General features: G+C 41.7%; 1 protein-coding gene across 9 annotated transcripts in view; it reads left to right on the top strand.

Annotated features, from left to right (window-relative positions):
- Window positions 1-17,793, top strand: part of SGMS1 (sphingomyelin synthase 1) — a 331,088-nt gene that overhangs the window by 44,408 nt on the left and 268,887 nt on the right. For 8 of the 9 annotated variants that reach the window (XM_055119140.1, XM_055119143.1, XM_055119141.1 and 5 more), the window contains exon 2: window positions 495-589. The exons of the other annotated variant lie outside the window; for it this stretch is intronic. The gene's annotated coding sequence lies outside the window, so the exon portion shown is untranslated. The remainder of the gene's footprint in view (window positions 1-494; window positions 590-17,793) is intronic. 9 annotated transcript variants of the gene reach the window in all.

Raw genomic sequence — 17,793 nt, forward strand, 5'->3', positions numbered from 1 at the left:
CTGACCCAGGATCAAGCTCTGTCATGCCTTATGACCTCTTGTGCCCCTCCAGGAGTGATCCTTGAGCACAGAGCCAGGAAGGAGTAAGCTCTAAGCACCACGGGTGTGCCCCACAAATAAAACACAAACAAAAACAGACCCAGATAGAAATCCATAGTCAGAGTGAAGACCCTGGGAGTCCCATCCTTTATATGAGTGCAGGTTTGGAGCGTCACTGTTGATCTGAAATGGATGTGAAATAAAGGAAACCCCTGGAAGAGTACTTATGTTCTGGAAGTTCCTAGAATTGGTGAGACTGGTTGCCCACATTCAGTACAGAATGGGGTTTATCCCTTTTTTCACTTTTCACCAGGCTTAAAAAAAAAAAGAGTTATGTCATTATACTTTTATCCAAAATATATTTTGTCATATATTAAGAATTTTTTTTCTTACAACTGAGCTAACATTAACTTAATACAAGACCTTGGTGAAATATGTTTTGCTTATTTCTTCAGGGAGAGAGCAGCATGAATGACCCCTGAATGTGCCTCTGGGAAGCTTTAGTCATTTGTTTTTGATTAAGAGGGAGAAGACCATCATCCAGTGACTGGTGAGTGCAGATGCCTGTGTGATTTCCATTTCTTATATTTGTAAATATAGTGAAGAGTTGAAAGACTGTGCAGTGAGTTCCTGTGTACCTGTTAACATTTAAAAGATGTTAGCCTTTTGTCACTGGGTATCCGCATACTTTTTTACATTCTTCTGCACAAATGTGAGGGTAAGTCATAGATATTATGACATTTTATCCGGAGGTTTGGAGAATGAGCTCCTAAAAATAAGTTTATTGTCTTCGGAGAGGCATTGTGAAACAGTCACAAATTATGTGATACAACAATTATGATTTCCTATTAATGGGTATCATTTTGTATTTCACTTCATAGTTACAAATAAAGGCTGATTTGGTAAAATCTTGAAGCAGCAATTTATTTAATGGTTAGATAAGATTATTTTTAATGAAAATACCTTAATAAAAAAGAAATAGACTCGGCCCATCTGCCCAGGTGACTGCTGTTTGTTGTTAGTTCTGTGGCTCGTTTTTATTGTTGTGAGGACTGTCACTGTGGTGAGTGTTTGAGAGCCACCAGGATCACGTACTGGGGGGAGGCATGTGGTGCCAGGAATTGAGCACAGGGCCTTACACATATGAAGACCTGCCACTTGAGCTGCGTTCCTAGCCTGCATCTGATCTGTAACTCTTGCCTGCTACCTGGTGAGCATTTACAAGTAGATCAGACAGTGAAATATAATATGATTGATAATCTTTCTTTCTAGGAGGGTATACCCAATGGTGCTCAGGGATTATTCCTGGCTCTGTTCTCAGGAATCACTCCTGGCAGGCGTGGGGGACCATAGAGGATGCCAGGGATCGAACCCACGTCAGCTGTATGCAAGGCAAGCACCCTACCTGCAGTTGTATTGCTCTGGCCCTGCCACCCTAATATATTTTTAAACCAGAATTCATAGAATGAGTAAATGGTATGAGTGGAATTGCCAAGTTGAGGTTACTATACTAAAATCAATATTCAAAATGATTCCCAGCCCCATAACTTAATGAACTGAATTGAAACTTGACATAAAATCTTTTCAAAGATAGGCCCAGTACACTGATTATCATTGTACTTTATTATATGTGATAGCCAATTCCATAGTTATTAAACCTTCGCAGTTCTTGCAGTGTGGCTATGGATGGTTCTACATTCTAATCTCAGATACATTTTATTTTGTGTCTTCCTCAAGTGATCTCTGAGTATCTCCACATTTCTTCACAGATTTTATGAACTAGAATCACCTATTTAGGGCATTATTTTAAAAGAAGTCTATTTAAGTGAAACATTTAGGGCAGTGGTGCCTTCTCATACATACTCTCTCTTTTTTGATTTAGACCAAAAGGTTAGTGGTGCCAGTTTAATTTCTTCAAAAGACACTGACATTATGAAGGAGCTGTGGCTGGAATTATAGGTAATGCAGAATGATGTAGTTTACTGAAAAGATGAGGAGTGACTGGGATTCCCCAAGAAGCAAAGGACTTTGAAATTTCACAAGCTGATTACATTCACATAACCAGCACTTAGACCAAGAAACAAAACACTACCAACACAGCATCATTCCTCCTCCTAGACAAATCCACAACAACAACAACAACAACAACAACAACAACAACACACTTATTAGCCCTTATTGTGGGATTGCTCTTAACTCCTAGCAGATTAAATCAGGCTTGCCTGTGTGTGTGTGTGTGTGTGTGTGTGTGCGCGCGCGCGCGCTCGTGCGCGTGTGCTCTAATGTAGAGTGTACTCTTGTGTGCCAAGCATTTTTCTCATTCAACACTTATATGAGATTCCTCCATATTGTTGCATATAGTTATGAAGTAGCATTTCTTTTTTTTTTTTTTATTGCTTTAGTACATTCTGTTATGTGAGACCCTAACAGTTCAGTCACTCTCCTATGTGCAGGTGATGTTCTGGGGCTCACCTGCCCAGAGTTGTAACTAGCTGAAATGGGGACTAACCCAGACTTTATTCTCTGGATTGGTTATAACCTCTGTTTAACTTTAACTGTGATTTGAGGTGTCTCGGCAGCAGATAGAAGGCAGAGATTTTGTTGGCGATATGGGTGTAATTTTTTTTTCCAGTCCTGTAATGATTCCTGCTGCTTTAACTCTGACTCATCATGTCCTTTTTTTTGCTTTGTTCCCTGCTGGCATATATTTTCCACATTCTCCTCTTTGCCACTGTTCTCTATGCAGCCCTCCAAGGAGATCGTGCAAAAAATATCAAACAACAGGCAATCAGTGAATGTTTTAAGTTCTCTGGATGTTGGTATTAGGTGTTAGATAAAGGGCAGCAAGGGCCCCAGGCTTGCTGTGGAGGAGCCTTTGTTGTGGTTTCCAGCTCACTGGTTCAGCTGAGGGCTACATCCCTGAGAACCAGTCATATGCTAGAATTCTGCATGCTTGCCTGGGCCATGCTGGTTTAATGACAGAAGTTAGCAAGGGTTGTTCTGTAAGAAGTGATGGGGACCGTGGAGAAAGAGTATATCTACCTGGCCCAATTCTGGCCCAGCAAAATACATCTGATTGATTTTATCAAGTCCACCAATTTCCAATGTTCACAAAACAGAGTGTTCCTTATGAGAAATGGGTTTCTGTGAGATTCGAATTTTTTTTGGTGCCCAGATTCTGTTTTTGTAAACAAAGGTTTATTAAAACATAGTCATGCCCATTTATTTTTGTATTGTCTGTCTCCACTTATGTGCTGTAACAGTTGAGTTGAATTGGACAGAGGCTGGGGTTGAGTAGTTGCAACAGTGATCATATGTCCTATAAACTCTAAAATATTTACCATCTGACCCTTTGCACAAAACTTTGCCAATTACTGCTTTTTTTTTTTCACAAAAGCAAGGATATAAGAGTGATAGTAGTTTTACTATAATGATAATAAAATAATGACTTCTATACATAATAGTAATGATTAACTTCAGCAGTCACAAAACAATCAGTCCATTTGTATCAGTGTTAATGTGTTTATTATTTCATTCACCCAGCAAATATGTACAGATTGCCTGCTGTCTATCAGGTATAAAATGGTGATAGTTCTGATTCTACCCCCTGTGGACTCTATAGTAGGCATCTATGAAGTTAGGTTCTACCTTGGATTGTGCCCTAAAAACAAGAGCACAATTTGAAAACAGAGCCACCAAATCTCAATTTAAAAGTTATAGTGTTAGTTACACGTCATACTTTTTCTAAATAAGATAACACTTTGTATATATAATCTAAAGGTTAGTTCAGTTCTACGTATGTAATATGTCTTATCTCAAAACTACTATAAATGTAAAGGTCTGAATTGTTTACATGTGGTAGGACCAGATTTTTTGAAGGCAGTGAGTCTGGATAGTGCCAGCCAGCTTTGAAGTGCTTAGAAAAGCCAGCCAAGGGGGCTGGAGTGATAACACAGAGGGTAGGATGTTTGCCTTGCATGCGGCCGACCTGGGTTCGATTCCCAGCATCCCATATGGTCCCCCAAGCACCGCCAGGAGTAATTCCTGAGTGCATGAGCCAGGAGTAACCCCTGTGCATTGCCAGGTGTGAACCCCCCTCCCCCCCAGCCAAAACAAAAGCAAAAAAAAAAAAAAAAAAGAAAAGCCAGCCATGCAGACCTCCAATGTAATGCTACTTTAATAGTAAATAATAAACCTGAACAGAAAGAATAGCAAACCAAGGCAATAAAGTTTGGTATGTAGTGTAACAAATTATTCTCTCTGTTGATATGCTAAGATCTTTGCTTACTTGACGTTATACACTTTTTTTCTTTTGCTATTTTCCTCCTTCTTTTCTTTTTTGTTGACATGGTTGTGATGACCAGGGGTCCACACTCTTGACTGTAGTGCTTAAACACTTGGTTGTGGTATTTACTGGGGCTACACACTTTATTTATTTATTTTTAAAAGTTGTATGATTAAATCACTGTGAAAGCATTACAAAATTGTTCATTATTTCAGTCAAACAATGTTCCAATACACATCCCTCCACCAGTGTAATTTCCCAGTACCAGTGTCCCCAGTTTCCCTCCCACCCCTTCAAGCCACCCCCCACCCTAGGCTGCCTCTATGGCAGGCCCCTCTCTTCTCTCCCTCTCTTTAGGCATTGTGGTTTGCGATACAGATGCTGAGAGGTTATCATGTATACCCCTGCTTTCAACACTCAGTTCTTGTCTGAATGATCATTTACAACTAGTATTGTCATAATGCACTCTCCTCTGTCTTAACTACCCTCCATCTCCCACACCATTGACAAACGACTGACCAGTCCCTCTGGCCCATTTTCCATGGCCTTGGATATTAGTCTCATACTGTATTTTTTCTTTTTTTCTTTTTTTAAATACATATCTCACATATAAATGCAGTCTTTCTATATCTGTTCCTCTCCTTCTAGCTCATTTCACTCAGCGTGATAACCCCCAAGTTTATCCATTTTAAGGGAGATTTTACGACCCCATTTTTCGTAAAGTTGTGTAGTATCTCACTGTGTAGACGTACCACAGTTTCCTTATCCATACGTCTGTTCTTGGACACTCAAGTTGTTTCCAGATTCTGGCTATTGTGAATAGGGGGCTGCACACTTTAGCTGTGCTCAGATACATGGCTGTTGTGTGCTGGAGACCACGCGCTGTCATGTTAGTGATCCTCACTGCAGTGTTGCTGGGATTGTGTAAGCATGTGGGTTGGGAACAACCAACCCAGGATCTTATTTCCTTTATGGCAGATGTCTTACTACTGAGCTATCCCCTGCCTTCAAAATTATTGTTTCTTTATAGTCTCTTAAGATAGACTTTAAGACGATATTGTTATGAACATAGAAAATAAATATTTCCCATATTTCCCCAAGGAACATGTTTTTAATCTCTCTCTCTCTCTCTCTCTCTCTCTCTCTCTCTCAATGCAATTAACATTCTGAGGCTAAAAAATTCTGATTTTTTTAGTAGAAAATCAGGCCCTGGTGACTGCTCTTTCCCAACATTTTAAGAAAATTCAACTTTATATTTAGATACCATCTACATAGCTGTTGTCAACAGATTTTTACAATGTTCTTACCTTGATTCCTACTAGCCACTGTCCCCATCCTTTCACCCCCTGAATCTCCCAATGCCCTGTCCTTTCTTCACCTTTGATCTCAGGCAGATAGAAAAGGAAAATAATTGTGTTTGGCTCATTCCTGGCAAGTCATCCCCAAACCATAAAGTCTATGTTGCGTTCATCTGGCCGAAGAGGTCTTTTGGAACATTCATTGGTTTGGATGTTGTAGTTATAATCTTTTCTGCTGTGGTAATAATTCGAAGACATAAACAAGTGCTAGCGCGCTTGACTTGGCATGTGTAAGACCCTGGTTTCAATGCATGGTACTGCTAAAAAAAAATTACAAAAGGGGTGAAAATACATGCAGTCTTGGTAGTGTCTGTGCCATCAGATAGTAGCGAAATGCTATTTGCTATTTGTGAGGTGATGAGCAGGTGGCCAAGTGCTTCCTCTTATGAGTATTTGATTGTCTGAAGAACCCACAGAGGAGAGTCTTCTGTTGCAATGAATAGTTTAATGAATATAATTAAAATTCCATGCTAGTTTATTGCCAAAAGTAATCAATAAAGTTAAGTCTTACCAGAAGAGAAATTATATCTATATTCATACCTCCAGCTGCATGTATTCAGAATGCTTCTAAAAAGTTTATCCCTGTCTTTTATTTTAGTCAGTTTAAAAAAATGGGTTGAATTTAAGAATAAATGATGAATGTGAATTGAGAAGATAGTGTGAGTTTCCAAAGAAAAGCATGGTGTGTGGCATGGGGAAGGCATGGGGGAGGGGGGAGGATTGGAGCGTTTGGTGGCCGAGGACCATTCCCCTGGCCATCCCACGGTGATGGATAGACGAAGGATGGGGGAACGGAGAAACAGGGCCCCAGCCTAGTTGGTTGTCAGTTTATTTCTCTCTTCTCCCCAGCGTAGTTGGATTTCTCCCCTTACCGTACAATCGTAGTCGTAGCTTTGGTTGTAGTCCCAGTCATCATAGTTCCGTCATGCTAGCCTCCTCGTAGACCTCAGAGTCCTCTACTAGTCCTCATCTTCTAGTTCCCTCTTTCCCCTTACAGCATAGTTACATACAAATTGTGAAGGGTGAAGGTACACATAGGGTGGCGTTGAACATTGCCATAACAACAATCAGAGGTAAAACCATTACTTCAAGGGGAAGTTCTAGGAGATTAACTCAAGGACAAAAATCTCATCTGAGGGATCAACATACTAGATTAATAGGAGATCCACTTAAGGGCGGGATTCCATGTAGGGTGTAGTGCTTTCTTCTTTCCTCAGCTAGTAATCCATTTAACCAATCATAGTAAATTTACTTCTTATAATATTTCTAGTCATTTTGTATGAACACAGTAAGAGATATATTAAGCTTAAAGGTTGGCTTTTCCTGGGGACATCTCAATATATATCTCAGACTACAGTCCTCAGACCAGGTTACCCTTTCCCAACCCCAGCAGGGTCCTTAAACAGTTACTTCTTTTTGGGTCATAACAGAGTTTGTTCCGTGACTATGCTCTTAGCTTATTATACATATGGTGCTTCCCTGATTATGCTCCTAACTTATTATACTTATGGTGCTTAGCTTGTCCCCTTTTGATACTAGGGTACCTTATAGTTTGCCCTGGGTCCATCCAGTCCCTTTGTTGGGACCCTCCTTTTGGGGGTGTTAGGAACTAAGGGCAGCTGAGGCTTAAGTCACATAAATATGGAGTAAAATATTATTTTGGAGTCAATTAACTCCCATGTTACAAAGCATAGCATGAACTGTCTTCCTATGTCTATACAAACAGGACATTGCTAAACCATGCAAGTGACATAAAGGAAAGAGAAAAGCAATATAGGATTATTAGTGCTTGATGGAATTGGGGCAGAGTCTCTTGCCCCCGCACCTGGCTGTCTTCACCAGGACTCCTAGGAGGGGGTGGGTTGAGTTTTCCTTCTCGCCCCAAGCAGAGCCCTCATAGCCAAAGACCTTCAGAACCCAGCCACAGCCATGCTCAAGGCCCCTCTCCACAATTTCAGACGAGCCTCACCTAAGAAGGAACCAGCAGAGAAACCCAGGTGTGTGGACCCAGGGCTGAGATCTCCAAGCCTGCTCAGATTGGGACTGGGCCTCTTCCACCCAGATCCCCCATTTTCCTGTAGCTAGGCGGGTCAGACCCAGAAACTGCCCCAGGTGCCTTGTAATGCCATCAATGGCCAACATCCAGAGATTATAAAACCAAGCTCCCGGAAGCGAGATCTTATAGCCTAGTTCTCCCTCTCGGAGAACCTGGCAAGCTACCGAGAATTTCCTGCCTGCATGGGAAAGCCTTGCAAACTCACTGTGGTGTACTCATATGCTAAAACCAGTAACAATGATGGGTCTCATTCCCCTGGCCCTGAAAGAGCCTCCAGTGCGACACTGTTGGGAAGGAAGAGTAAAGAGAGGCTTCTAAAATCTCAGGGCTAGGATGAATGGATACGATACTGAGACTGCTCGGGAAAATCGACAATCAATGGGATGATGATGATGATGATGATGATGATGATGATGAAGAAGATGTTGTTGATGATGGAATTGGGTGTACCTCACAGGCACTGTTGTGGGAATAGCTCAGTAAACCTAAGCTCCCTGTGGGAGGAGCAAAGACAACCCAATGTTATCCAACAAGGTAGAAAAAAATTAGTATCTGTTATCTTTCTTATAAGGTCAGAAATTGCAGGCTTACCTGCTTTGACTAACTGTATCACTGTCATCCCATTGCTCATCGATTTGCTCCAGCAGGCACCAGTAATGTCTCCATTGTGAGACTTGTTGTTACTGTTTTTGGCATAACCAATACACCATGGGTAGCTTGTCAGGCTTTGCCATGTGGCAGGATACTCTTGGTAGCTTGCCAGGCTCTCTGAGAGGGATAGAAGAATTGAACCCGGGTTGGCTGCGTGCAAGGCAAGTGCCCTACCCACTGTGCTATCGCTCCAGCCCCTGCTTTGACTAAAAATAAACAAATTTCTGAAATAAATTTGAGGATTAGCCAGATCACAAAAAGAGACCACTTACACATAATACATAGAATAATGTTCTGTCTGTTCTTTTTGTCAAGACCTTCAGCCTCAGAATGTTTAATTTGTTAAGACTAGCTAATTAAAAATTACTTTATTAGTCTCAAGTCTCAAAGAGGGGAAGTACTTAAGTACAGATAAAATAGTGAATAAATAAAGCAGAACAGTTTGATTGAACAGAAACTGTTTCAGGCAGTTCTTTTGGTTTTAGGAGATAGAAAACCCAATTCAAAAAAATTTTTAATGAGGAAATCTTTATTGACTTGAATAATTTAAAATCTAGAAATGGTTCTGATTTCAATAGGATTTGATTGGGATTCAAACAATGCATGATGTTCCTCTTGACCTCACAATCTCAGACTATAAATGGAGAAGTCTAAGATGCTGCACAAATGACAATTGTGGCCATGTGCTTGCTATTGATGATTTATGGTAGCCAGGGATGTTCACCTATCCTTGATTGGATTGAGAGTCCTGTGCTTCATTCCAAGAGCCTGAGGTCAGTGTGTCTTAGCTGAAGATGAAGCACTGATTAATAGCAGTGGAGATGGTTCCTTCCAGGAGGGTATAAGGAGGCAAACTCATTATTACTATTATTATCGTCATTCATCTCCTTAATTAGCCTCTCTTATTGTGTTTTTTTTGTATTTTTTGTTTTTTTCCTCTTCAGGTGTATTTTCTTGCTTGACCTGAAAGAAGCAACAGGGAGGCAGGATAAAGTAGGGAGTATGGAACTGGGGCCAGACTGCTTGGGTGCCATTGTTGACGGTACAAGCTACTGACAAGTATTTGACTTTGCTGTGTCCTCGTCAGCTGTGCAATGCTGATAAAGGTGTCTCCTTTTCAGGGCTCTGAGAAGGAACTGGAGTTTTTTTTCCCTGGGTCACACGCAGTCATGCTTCAGTCTTATTCTTGGCTCTGCGCTCAGGGGTCATTCCTGGCAGGGCTCAAGGTGGGATGCTGGGGATCAAACCTTGGTTAGTCACATGCAAGGCAAGTGCCTCACCTATTGTACTATCACTCTGGCGCTAAATGACTGGATTTTTATAACTTAGAATAGTGATTGACTCACTGTTAGTCTCCCTACTTCTTGTTATTAATGTAAATCATTAGAACAGCCCTGTCCACATGAGTGTCCATTCATTGGACAGGTGAGGACACTGATGCTCAGAATTACACAACTTGGCATAGGGAGGGGGCAAGCAATGGCTTGGAACTTAGACCTGGCATATGCTAGGCCCTCCATTTGATCTTTTTTTTTTTTTTTAATCTTATTGAATCACTGTGAGATAGTTACAAGCATTTATGTTTGAGTTACAATCAGACAATGATCAAATACACATCCCTTCACCAGTACACATTCCCCACCACCAATATCCCCGTGCCTCCATGGCGGACAATATTCCCCGTACTCTCTCTCTACTTTTGGGCATTATGGCTTGCAACAGGCACTGATGTTTGGTCCTCAATATCAGGCATGAATCTATAAGGTACATAGAGAAAAATGTAGGCAGAACTCTCCATGACATTGAAGCTAAAAGCATCTTTATGGATGAAATAGCACTGACCATGCAAGTGGAAGCAAACATAAACAAATGGGACTACATCAAACTAAGAAGCTTCTGCACTTCAAAAGAAACAGTGACAAAAATACAGAAAGACCCCACAGAATGGGAAAGAATATTTACCCAATACCTATCTGATAAGGGACTAATATCAAGGATATATAAGACACTAGTAGAACTGTATAAGAAAAAACCTCCAACCCCATCAAAAAATGGGGAGAAGAAATGAACAGAAATTTCCTCAAAAAAATAAATACAAATGGACAAAAGGCACATGAAAAAATGCTCCACATCGTTAGTCATCAGGGAGATGCAAATCAAAACAACAGTGATATATCATCTCACACCACAGAGACTGGCACACATTCAAAAGAACAAAAGCAACCAGTGCTGGCGTGGATGTGGGGAAAAAGGGACGCTCCTTCACTGTTGGTGGGAATGCTGCCTGGTCCAGCCTTTCTGGAAAACAATAGGGACAGTCCTCATTTGATCTTGACACTGCGTGGTTTCCCAGGCTCTCCTGGCTATAGTGTTGCTCATCTCACATATTGAACCACCGGTCTGCACAGCTGGGGCAAGTGTTGCTGGAAGTGACACCCTTCTTCCCCCTCCATTCCTCCCCCCCCAGATTCCCTGACTAGTGGGCTCTTCCTCCCAACAGTAAGGAATTATATGGCCCGTAAGGGGGCCACCAACAGCAGTCAGATTTCCTGTCTCCACACTTCTCTTTGCTTCATGACTGCAAGACAGTTGGATTAATAATATATTAAATCAGCATGGAGGAAAACTCCCCTACTAAGTAGAAGTACCGTTCAGCAGTCCCTGAGTGTAGAAAGGCAGTATCACTTGTATAGGCTCCTACAAATAGGTCCTTCTCTCCCGTATAACTGAGTATTCCTGAGTATATTTCTGTGAGGAATAACCCAAGGAACGGTGGGCATGGCCTACCATATCTGTCATTGGTGCTCACTGAGGGAATGTTTGCTGGCTCTCTAACTGGATCCTGTTTTCTGAGCTTTAGAGGAAACTATAATTTTTGTGGTCAGGAGGTGATTTGAACCTATTAGTATCATGTGAAGGTGTAATTTTAACATACCCCAAAATGTTGCCTCCAAGGTTTATGTAAAAGTAGAGATAATTTTCTTCGTTAAGAATATTTGCTTTGAGGCTGGAGCGATAATACACTGAGCAGGGCACTTGCCTTGCAAATGGCTGACTGGGGTTTAATCCTCAGCACCCCAAATGGTCTCCTAAGTCCTTCCAGGAGTGATTCTAGTGGCAGAGGAAGTCCTGAGCACTGCCAAACGTGACCCCAAAACTGTGGAAAGAGGTTGGAATTACCCCTGGCAGTGCTGAAGTGGTGTTGGTGGTTGCAGTACCTTAACCAACTGTACTAGCTCACTGACTCTCACCCCCGAAAGAAGAATTATTTTCATGCACTGTTGAAAGAATGTGTTGTGGGAAAGTTATGCAGTGGCTTCATGAAGGAGGCCTTCCCTGAGATCTCTGGGCTTTGTCTGATCCAGATCCAGGCAAGGTCGGATGCATTCTGAGGATAATAACAGTGATTTCTTTGTGTGCACTATGGATTTAAGGCATTAGAAACTTCAAGCATCACTGCGTGTAACATGTTATACACCCCCTAACTATACAGTCATACATGCAAGGAAAAACAATTATCAAAAACCTCTCATTTGACCTTCCCTGAGTTGCTTTTGAGGAAGAGCTCTGTTCCATCTTTCAGAACTTACTCTATGGCCAGACCTGCCTCGTGTCTCTGCATTGAAAACTTTGCCCACAGAGTGTGTGTCACTGTGCCTGGGACATGGGGGCATGATGATATTGCTGGAATGAACAGACCCATGTGAACCTTGCTCTATCTTCTCCCCCTCCTCCTCAATTTCTTTTGATGAACAATTGTTTACCATGTAGATGCTGATCGGAATTTGAGCTCCAAGTGGTGTTTTACCTTCTGCGTCTGAGCACAATGTGTTGTATTATTTCTTTAGATGAAGGAGGCGGTGTTTTGAGTATTGATTCCAACACCTGGCTTTACAATGGTATTTATATTCTAAATAACCCTTATTGAGATAGTAAAGGGATTAGCCACTAATTCTGTAGAAATGACCCTCCATTTGCCAAATGCTTGTGGGAATTATAACAAGTTCTTAGATTTAATACTGCTCACTTTGTTCTTAACTCCTTGGGAGCTCAGTGCCTTGCTCACACATTTGGAATCGAATATTAATAGTTTCTTTACTGCCTTTAACCTGACCTCATTTTCCAGCCAAGAAAAACAGGGTCAGCCTTGTTTCCTGTAATGCCAGCAATAAAAGTAGTAGCATTACTTTACACTATGTGTTGGATACCGAGTACTCCCGTTGATAATCTTATTTAATATTCTGAGCAATCTATGACCCGTCTTTTGTATTCTAGAGATGATGAAATGGAGAAACAAGCAGAATGAGTCTAAAGGCCCCAACCTGCTGGTTATCCTCACCTGGGTCAGGCTGCCAGGTGGTGTGGTTAAGAGTCTAGCCAAGGCTTGTTAGGGTCACCCTGAAGTCTTTAAAGGCACGCCACGTCCACATCTCTAACCTCCCGCTGTTCCCACCCCTCCCTTCTGGTTTCCTTGGTCTCAGTCTCACTTGGAATGATTGGACATTCAGAATTGAAAAGCTTTGCACTAGAGCTGTGATTCTTAAAGTTTCATCACTGGAACAAATGCATCAGTATCATCTGAAAACTTGTTGAAGTAGAAAGATGGCGGGGAGTAGAAATTCCTAGGTCCCATCCATCCCTACTGGATTGAAAGTCTGAGGATGAGGCCTAGCAATCAGTGGTGGCTTACAATTTTTTTTTTTCATTTGAATTTTTTAGTTTTTGGGTCAGACCTGGTGATACTCAGGGGTTACTCCTGGCTCTGCATACAAGAATCACTCCTCGTGGTTCTTGGTGGACCGTATGGGGTGCCAGGGGTTGGACCTGGGTCAGCCGTGTGCAAGGCAAGTACCCTACCCGCTGTACTATCACTCCAGCCCCACAATTGGTTGAGTTTTAACAAATCTTCTAGGTAGTCCTTTTTATTTTTTGATTTTAATTGTAGAAAGTATCCAACATAAACTTTACCATCACAACCATTTTTGAGTATATATAATTCAGTAGTTTGAGTGTATTGACATTATTGTGAAGTGGATTTCCAAACTTTTCCTCTTGTAGATCTGAAACTCTGAACCCATTGAACAGAAGTTCTTCCTGCACCTCCACCCACTTGCTTAGGCCCTGTGGACCACCGTTCTTGGTTTCTATGAATTTGAGTACTTTAGGTACTTCATGTAAAGGAAACTCCAGATGATGCTTATGCATACTTAAGTTGAAGAATTTAAGCCCAGAAAATACCTGTTTATTGCAATTTAAGCTCCAAAGTTGGATTTGGCTCAATTTCCTTTAGATTCCTACCCCCTTCTTCAATATCAGTCACACTGTGAACCTTAGACGCCTCTGCCTGCTGTGTTTCCTCTAGTCCTGCTTCTCTGGCCCTTTGTTGTTCTTTGTCTTTGATTATGATATTCGAATTTCTTTGGGGGGAGGGGTCCTCTGATTTGTAAAGTGAGGGATAATCCAATTTGCAGAACTTAAACATAAAAGGATTAGATGCATATGAAGGTATTTTTGTAAGTTTTCATATGGCATACTAATGAAATAGCAGTGTAGCACTGTTGTCCCATTGTTCATCAATTTGCTCAAGCGGGCACCAGTAACATCTCATTGTGAGACTTGTTGTTACTGTTTTTGGCATATCGAATTCACCACAGGTAGCTTGCCAGGCTTTGCTGTGTGGGTGGGATACTCTCGGTAGGTTGCCCGGTTCTCCGAGAGGGATGGAGGAATCGAACTTAGGTTTGCCATGTGCAAGGCAAACGTCCTACCTGCTGTGCTATTGCTCCAGTCCACTAATGGAATATTAAGTATTAAGAGTAAATTGGAATACTCAACCCTTTTAAATTTAGTTTTTGTTTCTGTTGATGTTATCCAAGCTTGATATATACATTTTCATTGTTAGTTTTAAAAATTTTGCCCTCTTGTCATGATACTTAAGGCTCACACAGTTGGTTGTGTTGTTTGCTGGCATTTGTTCACTTGATTTTGGGTGTGGGGGTGCTCCCACACACTTGGTTGTGGTACTTACAGTCTGTTGGGTTTGGGGCCCATTGGGTGTGAGCAGTGCTGGCATTCACTTGGTCATGTATGGTAGGGATTGTATGGTGATGGCAGTGCTAGAGATTAAACTCAGGGCCTCCTGTGTCCCTGGCCATATACCTGCCATATACCTGAGCCATATTCCTGGCCCCCAAGCTTGATTCGTAAAGCATTATGTAGTTAAACAAGGTCCCCTACTCCCCTTATGCTGTTGCTTTTCCTTTATCTCAGTGTATCTTACACCCTGTAAACAGAGCTCATAGATTCACTATATAGTTTGATTAATTATCCTAAGCACAGTTTTGTTTTCCTTGAATTTAATTTTAAAATATAATTTGTGTACCTATCACTAGTTTAAAGACAAAGGGCTTTCTTTGTGAACTTCCTTCTAATGCCTGATGACATTGGTGTCGTACTTGTTCCTTTCTTTTTTCTCCCCACACCCAGCATGTTGCTCAGGGTAGTTCACTCCAGCTGATGTTTAAGGGACCATTTGGTGCTAGGAATTAAACCTGGGGCTCCCATATGGAAAATTGTGTCCCAGCCCTTTGGAGCTGTCTCCTGGCCTCAATTTAATTATTTTGAGAAACTCAGCTTAAGTCTTAACTGCATCTTCTGGACCTATTTAACAAATTGCCCAGGAGTAAGACTTTTGAATTGTTGAGATTTGAGAACGTCACATTCTTTGGGGATGGTGGTGGTGGTGGTGGGGGGGGCATACCTGGTAGTGCTCAGGGCTTACTATCGGCTCTGTACAGTGATCACTTCTGGCAGAGCTCTGAGGACCATATGGGGTGCTGGAGATCCAACTCAGGTCAACCTTGTGCAAGGCAAGCCAGTACCTGCTGTGTTATCTCTTAAGCCCTATGTCACATTCATTTTTTAACTGTAGTCTGACTGGCTGTAGAATTTCCAAACTGGAGGATGGACATCCCAGAGTACTGTGTGTGGCCCACTGTCTTCTTCTACTATTGGTGGTGAGAATGTTAATACGTTTCTCCTCCCTAATCCTCCCTAAGTAGCTTTTATTATTTTTTTCTTTCTTTTTCCTTTTTTTCCCTTCCTTCATGATCATGTTCATGAAATCTGCAATTTCATGATAATATTCCTTGGTGGAAGGTTTGCTACCATTTATTGCGGTGAAATTCATGTGGATGCTTTCAGGCTGTAAATTCATGTCCTTCATTAATGAATTTTTTTTTTTTTAAGTTTCTCACCTCTAATCTCCCCCCTCTACTCTGTTCCTTGCCTCTGAAATTCATGTTAGCTATTGATTTAGGACTATTTTGTTTCATTTTTCATCCCTGTATTTATCTGATCATATTTTTAAATTGAGATAATATTGGATGGCATATTTGGGGCCCAGGGATGGGTCTCAGTGGCAGGATGCTGCCTGGCTTGAGGAAGACTGATGAGAGTTGACTGTCCGGCATTGGCCTTCATTGCTGCTAGGGATGCTCTTGAACACGACATGACGTTGTCACCAAGTATATGACTATCCAATAGCAGTGGGGAAAGGAACTGTCACTGTCACTGTCATCCTGTTGCTCATTGATTTGTTCGAGTGGGCACCAGTAACATCTCTCATTGAGAGACTTATTGTTACTGTTTTTGGCATATCCAATACGCCACGGGTAGCTTGCCAGGCTCTGCCTCGCGGGCTCCACACTCTCGGTAGCTTGCCGGGCTCTCCGAGAGGGACGGAGGAAGCGAACACGGGTCAGCTGCATGAAAAGCGAATGCCCAACTGCTGTGCTATCGCTCCAGCCCAGGGCAAAGGAAAGGCAGAGAAAAAGAATAAAAATCGGGAGAAAGAAGAATGTCAGTTTTTTTGTTTTGGAGCTACAGTATTAAGCCACATCCACCAAAGTGCCAGTATCTCTTCCCCACATTCTGTTGAACCCCGTCAGATGACAGATGACTCCCCCAGTTATACTTTTCTGCTCACTTTTCTGAAAAAGCACAGGGACAAATGACTAGAAAAGAGGGACTGGCATGAAAACAAGTTGGGGGAGGATATCCACCAGTATAGACCAAAGAACAGCTTCATATAGAGGGAGCTGGGGTTTGGTTTCCTTTTTCGTTTTTGGCTTTTTGGGTCACACCTGGCTCTGCACTCAGGAATTACCCTTGGCGGTGCTCGGGGGACCATATGGGATGCTGGGAATCGAACCCGGGTCGGCCGTGTTCAAGGCAAATGTCCTACACGCTGTGCCATCGCTCCAGCCCTGTGGGGTTTGGTTTTATGTCCAAATAGAGTGATGTAACAACATACATATTCTAATTGGTTGTTTTGTTTTTTTCTTTGTTTTTGGGCCAACCTGGCTATACTTAGGGCTTACTGAGCACTGGGATCTGTTCAGGGATCACTCTTGACAGGCTTGGGGAACCATATAAGTAGGCTAGAGATAGAACCTGGTTCAACCATGTGCAAGGCAAGTTCCTGTTTGTACTCATGTTTTTATTTCCTGGCAACTCTTTTTGTTTATTTGTTTGCTTTGTTCTTGTTCTCTAAAGAATTGTGTTTTACAGAATAGGATTTTATTTTTTTGGGGGAAGCTAAAACTGGCTCAAGAGCTGTGCCTGCCTCAGTGTGCAGGGGTGACTCCTGGTGATGCTTAGGGGACCCTGGAGTGCCAGGGACCAAATCTGGGTCTCCCCTATGCAAAGTACGGGCTGTATTCCATTGAGCTCCCTGGCTGTACAATCTTGTTACTTTGTGACAAGAAATCATTTAGCTTTGTGGAGGTTAAAGAAACTCCCCTCCATTTTTCTGCGTAATTTTTGTTATTTTACCCATTTTGCTCTTTATTTCTCTATTCATGGTTAGGTGCATTGTTAAATCCTTTATTGGCGGCATTTCAGAATGGGGTCTCACAAACCGCAAGTTATGGCTTCTATTGGGTCTGCTGAGTTGCCCTCATTTATTTAATTTCACACTTGAAAATGTACAGAACTTTAAATCTCCTGAACTTTTGGCTGAACAGCAGTATATATTGTATTGAAGGCTAAGAAAGGAGAGCAGTAAATATTGGCATTCATCACTCTTTTAACTGCAAGACAATATGTCTTCAAAAACAAACAAAAGAGCCCAGAGCAGGATCTGTAAATTGGTAATTAGTCAGACATGCACCTGCAAATGAACAACATGAAGTGGTGGTCTTATATTTTTAAGACTTGTATTTAGTTTGTCTCACCAGAGAACTTGACTTTCTTACTTTGTTGCTTGCAGCAGCTTGTCTTTCTACATTATTGACTTTTTATTTCAGGTGTGAAGTACCAATAACTTTTGAAATAATTTAGTTTTGTGATAAATAAGAATTCTCTAGTTTTATAAAAGAAAGCCTTATTGCTGCTTCTAAAAG

The sequence above is a fragment of the Sorex araneus genome, chromosome 11, assembly GCF_027595985.1.
Source record: "Sorex araneus isolate mSorAra2 chromosome 11, mSorAra2.pri, whole genome shotgun sequence".
Classification (NCBI taxonomy): Eukaryota; Metazoa; Chordata; class Mammalia; order Eulipotyphla; family Soricidae; genus Sorex; species Sorex araneus.